We start from the raw sequence: 16,575 nt of genomic DNA, 5'->3' as shown, positions 1-16,575 counted from the left end.
AGCAGTGTCTATGTGTGCGTTGCTCGAGCGCGCTTTGTATGTAGGTTGATTTCTGTACCTATCTGTTTTGTGTCCCGGGCCTTATTGAACGTATGAGATGAAATATTAGATTAAAATATTTTAAGATAATTTTCAATATTTTTAATCTCTTATTAATAAGGTCGATTTGAAGAAACTTCTATGAAATTATGACTTATAAATAACACTTGCACTGTGTGGGCTGTCAAAATTGGTGCAGACTTTTCTTGGTCTAACTCTAATATTTTTTCACTTGCTTTATTGACCTAAAGACGTTTTAAAGAATCAAAAAGTCTAATAACATTGAGGCACTTATACTTTTTAAAGGCAGTAACTAATTACAAGTGACTTTTTTTTGTTAATACATAGGTCGGTGGAATTTCCATGTTTGGCGGTCCTCCGCCTTCTCTTTGACAGCCCGATACGACACGACGTTGATCTTTTCCTTTATTTGATCCATGTACGCTCTCCTTGGTCTTCCCCTCTTCCTGTTTGCTTCAACTTTCCCTTCTATGATATTTTTGATAAATTCGTCGTGTCGTATCAGGTGCCCAAGCATCCTTCCTCTTCTATTGTCTATAGTTCTTAACAAACTCCCCCTCTCTCCTACTACATAGGCCACACTGAATGTTTTGCACTATTGGCCACTGGTAAACATTTAAATTATGAATTGTATATTTAAAAAAAATACAGGCTTTTGATTATGGAATGTGACAAATGTTGGCGACAAATCGATCGTCTTTTGTTTTTAATGGCTTGTCAAAGTAAGTCAGTGCGTTGAACGTGGCTTTAACGCGAAAATATTTTTAGAGCTATGATTTTGTTATGATTTTAAAAGTTCGCTTACTCCGCAAGAGTGTAGTGCTTGCCTTCAAAATGCTTTTGGGATTGAAGCACCACATCTGAGCATCGTGAGGCGTTGGTATGGTGAATTTAGTAGAGACAGTATTATTCTAGGTAATGATTTTCGTGATGGTCGACCGTCCACGGCGATCATTCAAGGAAACGTGGCTACTGTGAGACGACTCATTGAAGAAAACCCACGAATCACCTATGACGAAATTTGAGGACAATTAGGGATAGGTTCAGACAAATACAAAAGATTTTACAAGAATATTTAAAAGTCAGGAAGCCTTGTTGTCTTTGGATTCCTCACGAATTAACTTCAGTCCAAAAACAGGTACTTTTTGACTGGTGCCGAGAAATGCTGCGTAAGTATATGCAAGGAAGTTCAAATGCTGTATATAACATCGTTACAGGAAATGAAACCTGGATTTACTGCTACGATCCGGAAAAAAGGCATTAGTCCAGTCAATGGGTCTTTCGAAGGTGACAGGAGGCCCATACAAGTTCAACAAGCCAAAAGCGTTGCCAAACATTTTGATCGTCTGTTTTTTTTAAACGCGACATTTTTGTACCGTACTTTTAAATAATAAAAGAACGTTAAATACTGAGCAGTACACTACCATTTGTGTGCTCGCAGTCATTGAAAAAGACCGCGAGAGACGACCGAGAAGCCGCATCCTCCTGCGTCATAATAATGCGTCCACCGATACCGCAATAAAGGCAAAAACATTTTTTAATTACGAAAACGTGGAAAATGTCTCTTATACGGATTATAATCCAGACATTGCACCCTGTGACTTCTATCTATTTCCCAAAATTAAGGATTTAATTTGGGGTTTGACATTTAAGACCCCGGATAAGGCAGTTACTACGTTTCATCACCACGTCGAAAAATTGCAGTCAAGTGATTGGGCCTCATGGCCCCAAAAATGGTCCGAGCGAGTGAATATATGTGCATAGAATGTAAAGGGAAACATTTTGAGAAGCAATAAATGTATTATTATGGTTATAAATGGTTTTATTCAAAAGTTACGCAAAACTTTCAGTATGCGTAAAACCTCTTCGTTAGTTTTCTTTTCTTTTACGATAGAATTGCGAAAAATCGATATTTTGCAACAAGTAACGAATTTTAAAACACGGTCAAAGGGAGTGTTTTAACGTGCTTATTATAGCACCGGTGTCGTAATGTAGCACCAGATGTACTGTAAAAATTATGTTAAAAGATAATACTTACTGTTACGAATAAATATTTATACTGTAAAAAAATATCCCACCAAACACATTTTCATGTAAATTTTGTTGCTAAGACGAAACCATAAGACTAGCAGTGTCAAAAAGTTGTCAGATCTCTTGTCGAGCCAAGCTTCAAACTCTACAAGCCCTAACTTCACTAACTCTACACCTTAGTCAAAATATGTGGCTTGACTGTTTCGCTACCGCCACATGGGCATAAGGTGAAAAATTTATTAAATTCATTATTTTTAGGGTTCCGTACCTCAAAAGGAAAAATACTGAACCCTTATAGGATCACTCGTGTGTCTGGCTGTCCGTCTGTCACAGCCTATTTGCTCCGCAACTACTGCACCAATAAGTTGAAATTTGGTATACACATGTAAGTCTATAGCCCAAGGACATACATGTAAAGTAAATAATAGAAATTCAAAAATATATATATATATATATCTCAAATGAAGGGGCTCATTGTAAGAATGTCAGATATATTTATTCATAATTTTAAAATAAATAGTTTAGAAGTTATTTAAGAAAATACGCAAAAAATGACCATTCCGCCCCCCCCCCCCCCCTTATCTCCGAATCTACTGGGTCTAAAATTATGAAAAAAATACACATATTAGCTCTTTTCCTATAGATGACAGGAAAACCTATTAGAAATGTGCAGTCAAGCGTGAGTCGGACTTAAGTACCTAGTTTTCCGATCCCTACGGGGTTTTTTAAAGACATTTTAATCACTTTTCTCTAAAAAAAATATATTGTTAAAAATTGTGTAATGTACAGAACCCTTGGAACGCGAGTGCGACTCGCATTTGGGCGGTTTTTGTATTATACTTACATACAATAGTTCTTGTAGAAACGAAACGGCCAAGCCACTCACTTTTGGTGTAGAGCTAGTAAAGTTAGAGGGCTTGTAGAGTTAGAAGCTTAGCAAGAGATCTGATAACTTTTTGACAGTGCGAGCCTTATGGTTTCGTTTGGGCAACATTTTACATCAAAATGTTTTTGATGGGATTTCACTTCTTTTTGTAAGTTGTTTATGACAATCTTCCATCCCCTAATTTAAAGGGTTGGGGGTGATTTAATATTAAAAATCCTGAAATAAGTATCTGGGGGCATCTGTTACACAATGTACTTCTTACTGATTCCCCATATAAACCCTTCACCCCGTAAGGGTAAACTTTGGGGTTGAAATCTGCCTTCACCCCGTAAGGGTAAACTTTGAGGTTGAAATCTATTCTATATCCTTCCCCATAACAATACCTATCGACATACCAAATTTCAACTAAATCGGTTCAGTGATTATTGATTTCCCATACAAAATTAAACCCCATCTTCATCCCCTTAGGGATAAAATTTTTTTGAATTTATTTGTTGTTTGTGTACTAAAACTATCTTACATACCAAATTTCAGCTTCTTAGAGGACTTCAGGAAGTACCCGGTATTGATGATCATCAAGTGAGTGAGTCAGTGACGAAATCGAAGTTTTTAGATATGAATAAAATCTAAAGTATAAGAGCTATGCAATTGATATGCTTAATAAGTCCGAGAACTTTGTTTATCTGGTATAATCCAACCCCAAGTTATGAGGGTTCCAAAAAACGACAAAGCGCTTCGAGAAAAGGTAGATAGTGCCCTTGCGCTTTTCTCGTCTTGGCGGGGGCACTGCCGTGCCCCCAGATGTTAAAGGATGAGACTACTGTAACTAATAAAGATTTATGTTTAGTTACCTACTATTTTCGCGTAAAATAGACAATTTTTATATCTTTAGTTATTAAGACCCAAAATAATTATTTTCACTTATTATAAATAAATCCTCCTGTTATGAAGTATCAAATATTGTTATTTGTATATGTATAACTCTTAAGTTAAAAACAATAAAATCTGTTATTACCTACTGTCAAAATGATTATTTTTTGTGGGATTAAGTAATACTCTGGTAGTGTTCAATAAGGCCCATAATAGGACTTTTATAAAAGGTATATTTTCCAAGAGTATCGTAATATTTTTATAACTATTTTGGTATAATGAAGAAACTTAAATAAATGAGAAACCTATTTGAGTGAGTTTTTCATACTTCATGTCCTGTTTATTAAAAAAAAACCATTTTAATTTAAGGTGAGGCATACGTATTCCGTGTGGGCCGTATAGGCATATACGGCCCACACGGAATATACAATAAGGTAAGTGAGGCCACTTACCTTATTGTATATTCAGGATGTATACCGTGTAATATTGAGCAGTTGGTTTATAATATACATATTATGATATTGACGTTGAATAGGACAGGACATGACAATAGGAACCAGAAATAGGTATAGTTAGTCAAACCAATTTGTCAGTAAATAAAAACAAAAAACTATATTCATCCTTTTCTTTTGGGTGCTAGTACTAGTGTAAGTCAAAGATAGTATGATGATTCTCCCTGTCTATGTTTGAAATGAGACAGTCCTTTGACAAACTATGTATAGTTTTATCATTTATCAAACATTACGCAGATACCACAGACTAATAGCCCCTACAATCACATTTGGCAACAAACGCATACATAGCTCACTACCCCGTACCTCGCTGTAATAGTGCATGGTCTAAAAGGCATTTTTCATTTTTGGCACCATACTTATATAACAAAGCACACAAAACCCTTAATATAAACAACATTAGTAATTTTCAATTAAAAAACAAAATTAAGATTTGGTTAAAATCATTAAGTTATACTGAAGCAGAAGAGCTATTACGATGCGTGTTCTAGTACATACATTCTAAAATAACCAGACACACACGCGCGTAAACACACAGAAACACACACATATTCTAAAAATCAGACACAGAGTACTCACACACGCGCGCGTACACACACATCACAGTTTCATCTTTCTTTAAAATTAATTTTAATATTGTTAATATGTCATATAAAATGTCTAACATTGTAACATTACCTACGCTTGTAATTGGGAAGGAACTGGCTCTTGAGACACAGGGAAACCTACTTTGAGAGCCAGGAACCAATGTTATGTAACAACTCAAAGTTGCAATAAAGATTATTTTATTTTATTTTATAGTAAAAAATAGTTGTGAATATCTTGTACATTTTTATTACAATATTAGTCAAGATAATGAAATATAGCTGGTCAAGCAAATCTTGTCACTAAAAAAAGGCGCGAAATTCAAATTTTCTATGGAACGATATCCCTTCGCGCCTACATTTTTAAATTTGCCGCCTCTTTCTACTGACAAGATCCGATTGACCAGCTGTAGGTATTTTTACTTAATAAGATATTTTAATTTCACGTAATGTCCGCATATAATTTATATATGTGCACGGTAAACAAACAAATGAATGATAAGAAAAGACAGACAGTGTTACTGAGCGGGAGGTGGGGCGAGGGGCGAGGTATAGGTAGGCTATGATAGGCTCTCGAGCGCCGCGCCGGCGACGGACGGACCAGCGCGGCGTATCTATGAATTTCGCGCCTTTTTAACTAGATTTTACTATTACAATACAAGCTACACACAGAAATTTCTTACTTTCCATATATACGCTGCATATATTATTTTATAGTAATAGACTTATTTTTACAGACTCTAATTCAATATTAGATCTTATAGGACAAAAAACGCATATTAATTCTAAAGCATATATCTTATTCTTCTAGCTTTTTAGCTTGCCTATTAACTTATAAATTTAGATATGTTGTTGTGGATTTATTAAACTTTAATTCAATATCGACAAAATAATAAGCTAATTGTAGTTTGACAAAGAAGCACGTTAAAAAAATTTCTAATAATTTTACATTATAAAGCGTCATACATATTATAAACAATGGAACTTAAACATTGCACTTTAATTCAATATTAAAAAATCATTACTAAAAATATATAAATACCTAATTTATATCTAACGCTCGTTCTAACTTTTCATCATATATAGCATATATGCTTAAAAATATGTCCTATATCAGATAAGTATCACTTTTTCAACTTTAGAATTATCAAAACTTTTCGTGCAAAAATCCGGTCCCACTATTGAGCTATTAGCCGTGAGCTATCCGTTTAAAAATTTGAAAAGGTCGTTTCTCAAAAAGTTGGCACCGCCACCTGTAAATAGGTTTATGTTAGAACTTTTTTTTCGTTATGTACAATTTTTATATATAAAAAATTAATACATATTTAGAGAGACTTTTTACACAGAGGCCTAATACTTTGAAAAAAAATTAATAAATATTGATTACCAAAAAAAATATTGTAACTACGTTTATCCGTTAACCTGCCGTGTCCCAACGCGAGGTACTGATGTTCCGAGCTATGAAAACCACACAAAATATTAACTTAATTTAACGGCATTACCGTATTTTATTAACATATATCCTTAAGTTTTAAAGTATTACTATCGCATAACAATATTATACTTATATTTTAAGTTATTCGGCTTCAAAGTTTGTCCAAGGCAATTCTTAACAGTCACCTGGCGCGTCACATTCACGACGATTGTATAACCCCCACCGCACCTTTCCCGTCTCACTCCGCACGAGCTGAAGCCGTCACTCATCAGCTATCACCTGGTAGGACGAAGACGTGGTTATTGTGCTTCGCAAATAAAACACAAACGACAAAGTATCGGAAATTGGAGTTTGTAATGGGTAAGTACTCTTTATCCTGGAGTCGATATCTTGCTAATTATGTAACCTATCGCATTACTATCAAGATATGTAACGTAAACAATAGTTTAGTTTTATATGCCTAAGTATGGAGTTCATCAAGCTAATACATTTTGTGTATTCGCGATATAACTGCCATTTTCCCCATCACCTGCATATCGTCCACCTGGCTAAAACTGCCAGGTGGATGAGATTTTGCGGCAGGTTAATGTCACTGATACCACAACTAATACTCGTAACTATATAATTATATAGCGGTTATATCGCTTTTGTGTGTTAATTTAGGAATAAAAACTATCCTGTCTGTTAAAGCTGCATATTATTGAAATTTTTGTACTTTTGTCTTAAGTCTCGTTAACCTGTCCAAAAAAGTCAGGTGAATGATGCAATGGCAGGTGAACGAAGCGTCCTTCACCTGCCATATGACAGGTGATCGATAATTATTTAAAATCCACGTTACATATACTCAAACTAGATTTGTGACGTCCCACGGGAAAAGGTACCTTATGAGGGTTTTTAGTTTTAGACATATATTAAAATGTTTTGTAAAAAGTATAAGTATATGCAGATTAGTCCCGTTCTTGTCAAAACCCAGTTCTGATGATGGGATCTATGAAGAATCGAGGGAACTCCTCAAATCTTAAAGGCATACATATAGTGATTTTTGTGTTTTTATTTACAAATCAAGCATATACATTCACAAAAGTGACATTGGATGAAGTGGAACTGCTGATGAAGATCAGAACGAAACTCTTCAACGACGCGTAGTTCACGTTTGTCGATTTGTCCTCTTCGTTATGTTTGTTAAGCAAGACAAGTTTATAAGCTGCATTTTTGTCAATCTCTAGTTCTGATGATGGGATCCATGAGGAATCGAGGGAACTCCTCAAATCTTAAAGGCATACATATAGTGATTTTTGTGTTTTTATTTACAAATCAAGCATATACATTCACAAAAGTGACATTGGATGAAGTGGAACTGCTGATGAAGATCAGAACGGAACTCTTCAACGATGCATAGTTCACGTTTGGCGATTTGTCCTCTTCGTTATGTTTGTTAAGCAAGATAAGTTTATAAGCTGCATTTTTGTCAATCTCGAGTTCTGATGATGGGATCCATGAGAAATCGAGGGAACTCCTCAAACCTTAAAGGCATGCGTATAGTGACTTTTGGATTTACATCAGAAAATCAAGCATTTTCATTAAAAACTGTCGCATTTGATGAAGTGGAACTGCTGATGATGATTAGAACAGAACTCTTCAATGATGCATAGTACACGTTTGGCGATTTAGATTTTGACTTGGATTGGGACTGGGGCTGGGACCCGGACCCAGACTCGGGCCCGGACTTGGACCCGGACTGTGACTCGGACCCGGACCTAGACTCAAACCCGGAGTCGGACCTGGACCTGGATCCCGGCTCTTATCTGAACCTGAACCCGGACCTAACCTGACCTGACCTTGCACCAAACCTGAGTTCCACTAGGTACTGCGAGGGTTCAACATCAGCTCTATCTTGGGTACTGCGCTCCCAAGTGCTCATCAAGACGTGTCGAATGACCAAAACAGCATGTGTCTATGTTGCATCAAACCTGAGTTCCAGTAGGTACTGCGAGGGTTCAGCATCAGCTCTATCTTGGGTACTGCTTTCCCAAGTGCTCATCAAGACGTGTCGAATGACCAAAACAGCGTGTGTCTATGTTGCACCAAACCTGAGTTCCACTAGGTACTGCGAAGGTTCATCATCAGCTCTATCTTAGTAACCACTTTTCCAAGTGTTCATCAAGACGTGTTGAATGACCAAAACAGCGTGTGTCTATGTTGCACCAAACCTGAGTTCCACTAGGTGCTGCGAGGGTTCAGCATCAGCTCTATCTTGGGTACTGCTCTCCCAAGTCCTCATCAAGACGTGTCGAATGACCAAAACAGCGTGTGTCTATGTTGCACCAAACCTGAGTTCCACTAGGTGCTGCGAGGGTTCAGCATCAGCTCTATCTTGGGTACTGCTCTTCCAAGTGCTCATCAAGACGTGTTGGATGACCAAAACAGCATGTGTCTATGTTGCACCAAACCTGAGTTCCACTAGGTGCTGCGAGGGTTCAGCATCAGCTCTATCTTAGGTACTGCCCTCCCAAGTCCTCATCAAAACGTGTCGAATGACCAAAACAGCGTGTGTCTATGTTGCACCAAACCTGAGTTCCACTAGTTACTGCGAGGGTTCAGCATCAGCTCTATCTTGGGTACTGCTCTTCCAAGTGCTCATCAAGACGTGTTGGATGACCAAAACAGCGTGTGTCTATGTTGCACCAAACCTGAGTTCCACTAGGTGCTGCGAGGGTTCAGCATCAGCTCGATCTTGGGTACTGCCCTCCCAAGCCCTCATCAAAACGTGTCGAATGACCAAAACAGCGTGTGTCTATGTTGCACCAAACCTGAGTTCCACTAGGTGCTGCGAGGGTTCAGCATCAGCTGTATCTTGGGTACTGCCCTCCCAAGTCCTCATCAAGACGTGTCGAATGACCAAAACAGCGTGAGTCTATGTTGCACCAAACCTGAGTTCCACTAGGTACTGCGAGGGTTCAGCATCAGCTCTATCTTGGGTACTGCCCTCCCAAGTCCTCATGAAGACGTGTCGAATGACCAAAACAGCGTGTGTCTATGTTGCATCAAACCTGAGTTCCACTAGGTACTGCGATGGTCCAGCATCAGCTCTATCTTGAGTTCTGCTCTCCCAAGTGCTCACCAAGACGAGTTGGATGACCAAAACTGCATGTGCCTATGTTGCACCAAACCTGAGTTCCACTAGGTACTGCCAGGGTGAATAGACAGTAAGATTGTATGTTTACTTATTCACAGAAACTTGTTGTTAAATTGGGAATCGAATCGAAGGTGAGGTGGGTCAGAATCCAAAATTTTAATCATCATGGTGGACAATAAGGTCCCTTTTTACAGAAGATGACACATTTTTCGATTATTTTTAGAAGGCATTGAAAATGATGTGGTGGACAGGTGGATGACACTCATTACAGGTGAACGATGACAAGAAACCAGGTTAACGGCAACGGACACAGGTTAATGACGCCTCTCGATAACCTGTCAATATTTTCATTGGAATTTGTACTTATTTCTCGATAACCTGCTTCTACTATCGATAACCTGGAGACAAAATATCTTTCACCTGTCCTTGATATCATTAACCTGAATTTCAAACGCCTATATCTCCTAAACTAATTGAAGGAATTGCTTCCCTTCCACATTTTCTAATAGTTAAAGTTGCCTTTTAACGATCCCAATAAAAAAAAATGCGAAAATGCAAAATTTTTGAAAAACGTTAACGTTAACCTGGCGGTGCCAACTTTTTGAGAAACGACCAAAACTAAAATCAACCAATGAGAACACGTATATACTGTGTTTTTGTTTTTATAATGACGGATTGTAAAACTTTTAAGGCGATTGGAAAACAAAATTCTGTTCAAAAGGCAAAATCTAGTGATCTCGAGACTAGTTTTAAAAGTTCAAAAGTGTGTTTTTGTATTAAAGCGACTAACTACTACAGACAGACACAGTTTCGGAACTAAGTAAGTTCAAGTTGTAGCTACGTTACGTGTTTAAAACTACAATGCAAGACTCCGCATCCGCACCGTGGTCCGTGCACGGCTGTATGAATGTGGTATGAACCGTATGAAATATATTAGTTATATACTTACGTTGATCTGTGTATTATTTATTACCCGTAAAAAAAGTAAATACGGAACAATGAATATCAGGGTGATTCACTTTTGTATGGAGAAAAAAAAGTTGTAAAATTTTTCCCGACTTATTTGCTCACCAATGGAGTCTCCGCACACTAAAAACTATATATTTCAATTTTCAAAAGAATCGAATAACGTTTAGAGGTTGCACAAGTTGAAAAGGTAGAGTGAGAACCCCATAGGTAAGTACATTGCGTGAAAATGAATTAGAACAAGAATTCGAGCAAAGTCAGATGAAAATCGAAAATTCGGGAAAATGAGACACCCTAATGAATATCATCTAAATACATAGGTATTGAAGGCTCAAAATGCTTCGTCTTGGCATTTGAGAGATAAGACGTGCATGGCCAAAGCCAAAATCTGTAGCACCTAACATACCTACTTACCTGGGTATTATAAATAAAATAAGTATATAATTGTAATATTCGAAGTCTGTATTTCTACTTCTATCTACATAGGGACTTACGGCCGGGTATGTATAGTTGGTCAAGCAGATCTTGTCAGTAGAAAAAGGCGGCAAATTTGAAAAATGTAGGCGCGAAGGGATATCGTCTCATAGAAAATTTGAATTTCGCGCCTTTTTCTACTGACAAGATTTGCTTGACCATCTATATATGTCACCGTAAAATTGTAAACACTCGTCAGTTTATAATATCGCTAGTTATATTATAAACTGACGGTAGGGAGATTATAATCTAACCTAACCTAACCTAACCTACGTTAGATTGTAAACTCACGGATTCACAATTTTACGGTGTCATATACCTACCTACCGAGGAACGTAGGAACAGAAGTCAGATAAGGCGGTAATCACACTGGCGCTGGCGCTGCATTCGGAAAGCGCAATACAGCGAATTAAATTTTTTATACAAACTGGTTTTTGCTCTACTTCGTCTGTTTTATAAACTGGAGCTATATAAACTAATTACAGGACTAAATATACCTCATGTAGATATGTGCGAAGTTTCAGTGCAATCCAACACGTAGTATTAAAATGAGAACGATCAGTTTGTTGGGGGAGGTGAAATTCGGCCGAGCTTTCTGGGGACCCTTAATCATTAAACTTCTAAATAACGCAATTAGTGCATTAAATATGGTTAAATAAAACTTGATTTACACAAGAGCAGCAGTACGGAAATATACCACTCAAAGACTTATCAAGAAAGCGAGAATTACTTCCATCTTAAAGTGAAGTTCACATACTTAAACCAGTTTTTGGCAAAGTTTTGTACGTCGAATGTATTAGGAATGGCACCCTGAGCAGCCGTCTAATACAATTAAAATCTACCGGCAAGAATTTGCAAGTAATTCCGCCTTTCGAAGTTAATCACTTGCCCCCAGAGACCTAAATACGTGAATACAATCGCTATCAGATTCGTATTGTATTTTTTTTGTTTCACCTGTTCTTGGCCCTATTGTATGAAGCTATAAGTTATATACAATGGTACAAGTGAGTAGGTATAAACAGAAAAAGTTGTCGCATTGAGATGACACAGGCGTATTGACTTTTGGCAGGCGTGGCGTAGTGGTTGTGATAATTATTCGTGATACATTAGGGGAGGTAGGGCACTATTGGGCAGTCGGGAGGCTCGGGCACCCCCTTGTTATAAATCCTGATTTACAATGGTCCTCCCATACATATCTTTTTTTTTTATTTATCTTTGTTAAGGCGATTGGTAAATTCAACGTCCTTGACCTTTACCTAACTCCAAATAAATCAATAACCATTATTAATTTTCTAAAGAAACGTAATAATTTGTGAGCAATGTTTGTTTGTTTGCAGAGAAATACTTGGCGAAATCACATCGAAATCCTGCCTAATGAAAATTGCTGAATTGAACCTGTGTTGATATTTTTTTTACGTCACAACTATAAATCTTGTCATTTTAGCTACATGCCAACTTTCTGAAAATACCTACATTATAAAATAAATGATTATTAGTTCCTGAAAATTTTAATAAAATTCATTACAATCACTAAGGGTTCGGAACTCGACCAACAGAAATTCAAATAGGTACCTAACTGTTTTATGTCTATGAATAGGTATTATTACGCACATTATTTTGGCATAATCAACTGAATGTATAAAATATTTTCAGCTCTAAATTAGAATATGTATGTTATAATTCAAAATACTTATAATATATAACAGGTATTGCTTTAGCCATATATAATCAGTATGCTCATGAAATCCGATAACAGGTGTTTATTTATTGTACGAACTTCAAATGTAAATACATATATATTTTAAAACATTCACAGAAACGTTTATTAAACGTAAAAGCGATAGCGTTTCAGCTCACTTGATACTGTAATCCGCCTCGGAAAGTAAAGCAGCTTTATTTAAATCAACTTAGATATAAACAAAAGGCCCTAATCTAACGCGAAATAATTAAGATAAGCAGCCGTTCCTGGCAGATTTAGAGTTAATAATGTAGAATGTAGGTATCACCCAAGTAATTTGTCGACTTGTCGGGAGTTTTTACAGGCGTTTACCTCACTTGTGCTTATGGCGGTGCTGGTTTATAGCTTTTTTGTCCACGAAGAATTCAGTCTATGTTTTATTAGCAGGAAATAAAATTTTGCGCTGTGCAGTTCATTGTGACTTATTGCGACTCGCAAATTGGAGGCTATGGGTAGAGTAAATATTAGTACCTTACCTGTCACGCGGCATTTCGACTAAGCTAACGTAGTAAAGGAGCATTCCACGGGCTGTCCCGTACAAACGCATTTTATTTCTTGTGTTGCGACTTTTGTTCCGGCATTTAAAGCAGGCGATTATTTTTCTGGGCATATTTTTGACCATTTGTTCGGTTGTACGGACCCAGTTGTACGGGACAAACGGTATAGACAAATTCATGGAATGCTCCTAAACCAACGTTACTGTTTCAGAGTTAAGTTTTCCTGTCATACCCGTCATATTGAACGATTTGTAAGTTAAAATTTCTGTGTATTAATTTACCTAAGTCTTTATTCAAAGTCTTGCGTAAACAGATAAGATGCGCCCCCTCTCCGGCTTAATAAACTCGTTGACTGTTACTAAAGCCTAAAGCTGAGATATCTTGCTGTCTAAAGTCTAAATATGTTAATACCTACTAAGCTCTTCCCTGCCTTTTAGGGCAGTCAATGAAGTTGTTACTTATATTGAACGCGTAGGCGTAGTCTGTTAAGAGGTGCCTTAATAGTAATTTAAATTGGACGGGACTCGCATAAGGTTAAAAAAAAATAAGCATGCATTAAATAGGTACAAATAAAAATATAGAGGATGGTCTTTTCTCTATGCGCATCGAATTTGCACTGCGTTCTATCGAGTCGGTGCAAAATTACAAATTATATTTTGTCAACTATACAAGATGTTTTCAGGAAAGGTAATCAAGGCGAATTTGAAAGAGGAAATTGGGGATCACGAAACGCTGCTTTAGGCTGTTTTATGTCTAATTTGGGTCCGTGCGGCATTTCCCATGCCTTATCTGGCTTACAAACAAGCATTGTGACATTTTATTTAAATATATTTTTTTGAGACAGTTTCGTGGCCTGAATTTAAAAACTCAATTCAAGCCTTGAAAGGCTCACATCATCTCTGTCGAAAGACGTCCACTACTGGACACTGGACAAAGGCCTCACACGCATTAACAACTCGAACAGCTTACATGTTACTAAAAGTGTGTAGGTAAAGAATATCAGTAAAAATCATCGTCTGTCAAATCATTCGGTAGGTCTTTGAAAACAACTTTCAGATTTCTAAAAAAAGTAAATTGTTTTAGTGAATACTTTTGAAAAAAAGTCGCTTTGAAAGTCCAAAAAAATGTGTCCCTTTCTAACTTTAGGCCTGGCCGGGCGTACAAAAATTTTAAAAATAAAAAGAAAATGGGTAGGTATAGCTTAATAAAGACTTCCCATTAAAGTTGTTTTCAACATGATCATCAGTCGACTCGGTCGGTCATCGAGCCATTAATAAGTTTATTCCAATAGGTTTTCTTTTTGTTAAAAGGACGTAAGGTACCTACGCCTTTTTGTTGTCTGGCTTTTCCCTTTTCCATATCGTATAATGATATAGAGCCATCCATATTGCGTGGCCAGACACGCACTTGACCGGATTTTTATTGATATTTATGGCATGTATTTATGTTAGTGTACTAACCCCTTAGACGTAACTTGATTTTTATATATATACTAGCTGTTGCCCGCGACTTCGTCCGCGTGGAATCTTATCTTCAACATTTTACATCTTTAGTACCTATAATTTTCATATCCAAGCAATGTTGAAATTAAGTACTTTTCTTTTTTAGCAAGTTGTATGAAGTTTTATTTCAAGTGGATTTTGATGTTGGTTGCTGAAATTACTTTTCTTGTATTCTCATAATAGGTATCCCCTTATAAAGCCTGGCAAGTTCCTTTTTGACCCTGATATAGTGTCGCTACAAACAGCTTACATATAGCAATACTACGTCTACGTCACGAATAGTCGGGACAGTGTGTATTGGCATCGTGCAAGAGCGAGTGAGATATACAAATACCTATGTAATTGTAGATTGTGAAACTATGTTTTCAGGTAATCGAAAGAGCATGTTTAATTGATAATTAAATATGAACTAACCTATCCGTCAAAATCTGATTCTAAATATTCGACATCCATATATTTATCAGATTCTGGCTCCGATGAATCTTCATTTGATTCATCAGTTGATGAGTCACTTTCGGGACCACCAACCTCGATTATAAATCTTTCTGTCTGTGATTCGATTATAGGACCTTTTGTACTATATCCGTCTTCTATTTTTTTTACGTGGTCGCAGCATTTTCTCCAATTTTCTATAGGGACTTCCTAAATAATAACAAAGTGTTAAGTTAGTTATATTTTTAACTATTCAATAAAATTCTAAACATTTGTAAATGTAAATACCTGAAAACTATCTTCAACGAGCTTTAGGAAGGCATCATTTGTGATGGAAACATTTTTAGTTGCCACTTTTGCCTTCACGATGCCCCAAATCATCTCAATAGGATTTAAATCACAGTGATAGGGCGGTAACCTTATCACTTTGTGACCATGATTTGAGAGAATCGTATCTATTTCGTATACTGGTTCCGGTTTATGACGTCTCAAAATTGTGACCAATTTATCTTTAGATGCGTTTTGTGGAAATGAGATGTTATTTAAACGCAGCCACTCAGCAATTATGTGTTTTCTATCGTTTGATGTTGGAGCTTTGTTAATTTGGAAAGAATGGTACCGGGCATTATCCATTATAACACACGTGGGTTCACTGAGATTGGGAATTAATTTCTGCAAAACCCATTTCTTAAAATTGTTTCTGTTCATGGAGTCATGATAATCGGCTTTTTTTTCTTTATCATTATATATTAAGAGTGCATTAGGAACAAATCCCGATGGTCCACCAGCATGAACGATAATATATCGTTTGCCGGTTGAAACGGATTTCGACACACCGGGTTCATTTTCACTCTGCCAACATTTTGCATGGTTAAGAGAAGTATGGATGTAAGTCTCATCTAAATAAACAAGAGGCATATTTTTGTCCCTCGCTTCTTTTATTTCGTCTAAATAACTTTCCCGCCAAACTACAATATCCGAACGCTCCTTCAATATGGACCGTTGGTTTCTGCACTTTTTATATTTGAACCCCATACTGTGCAATAGCAATCGCAAATACTCCCTACTACCGGTAAAACCTATATCTTTTTTTAATTCGGTAAGCAGAGTTTTGAGAGTTGGTACTTGCTTTCGCACAGCATAGAATTCATGAATTTTGTGCCTAATGGCACATTTGTCGAAGTCGTCTATTTGTATTCTTTTTTTTGGTATCGGTGGCAATGGCGGCAAAGTCTCATTCTTTTTGTGCATATTTTTGATTGTAGTACTACAGACGCCTTGAATGAGAAAAAAATAATAATTTAATAATTAATATACATATTTAGTACCAATAAACTAACCAGTTCATTACAACCGCACTATGAATATCAGTACCCGTCATGTCAGCAACTAATTTCAAAACATTGTTTAATGGAATGCTGTTGAATCCTTCGTCCTTTTTCTGCCGCAAGT

The sequence above is a fragment of the Cydia fagiglandana genome, chromosome 5, assembly GCF_963556715.1.
Source record: "Cydia fagiglandana chromosome 5, ilCydFagi1.1, whole genome shotgun sequence".
Lineage (NCBI taxonomy): Eukaryota > Metazoa > Arthropoda > Insecta > Lepidoptera > Tortricidae > Cydia > Cydia fagiglandana.
This window is presented reverse-complemented; position numbering follows the sequence as displayed.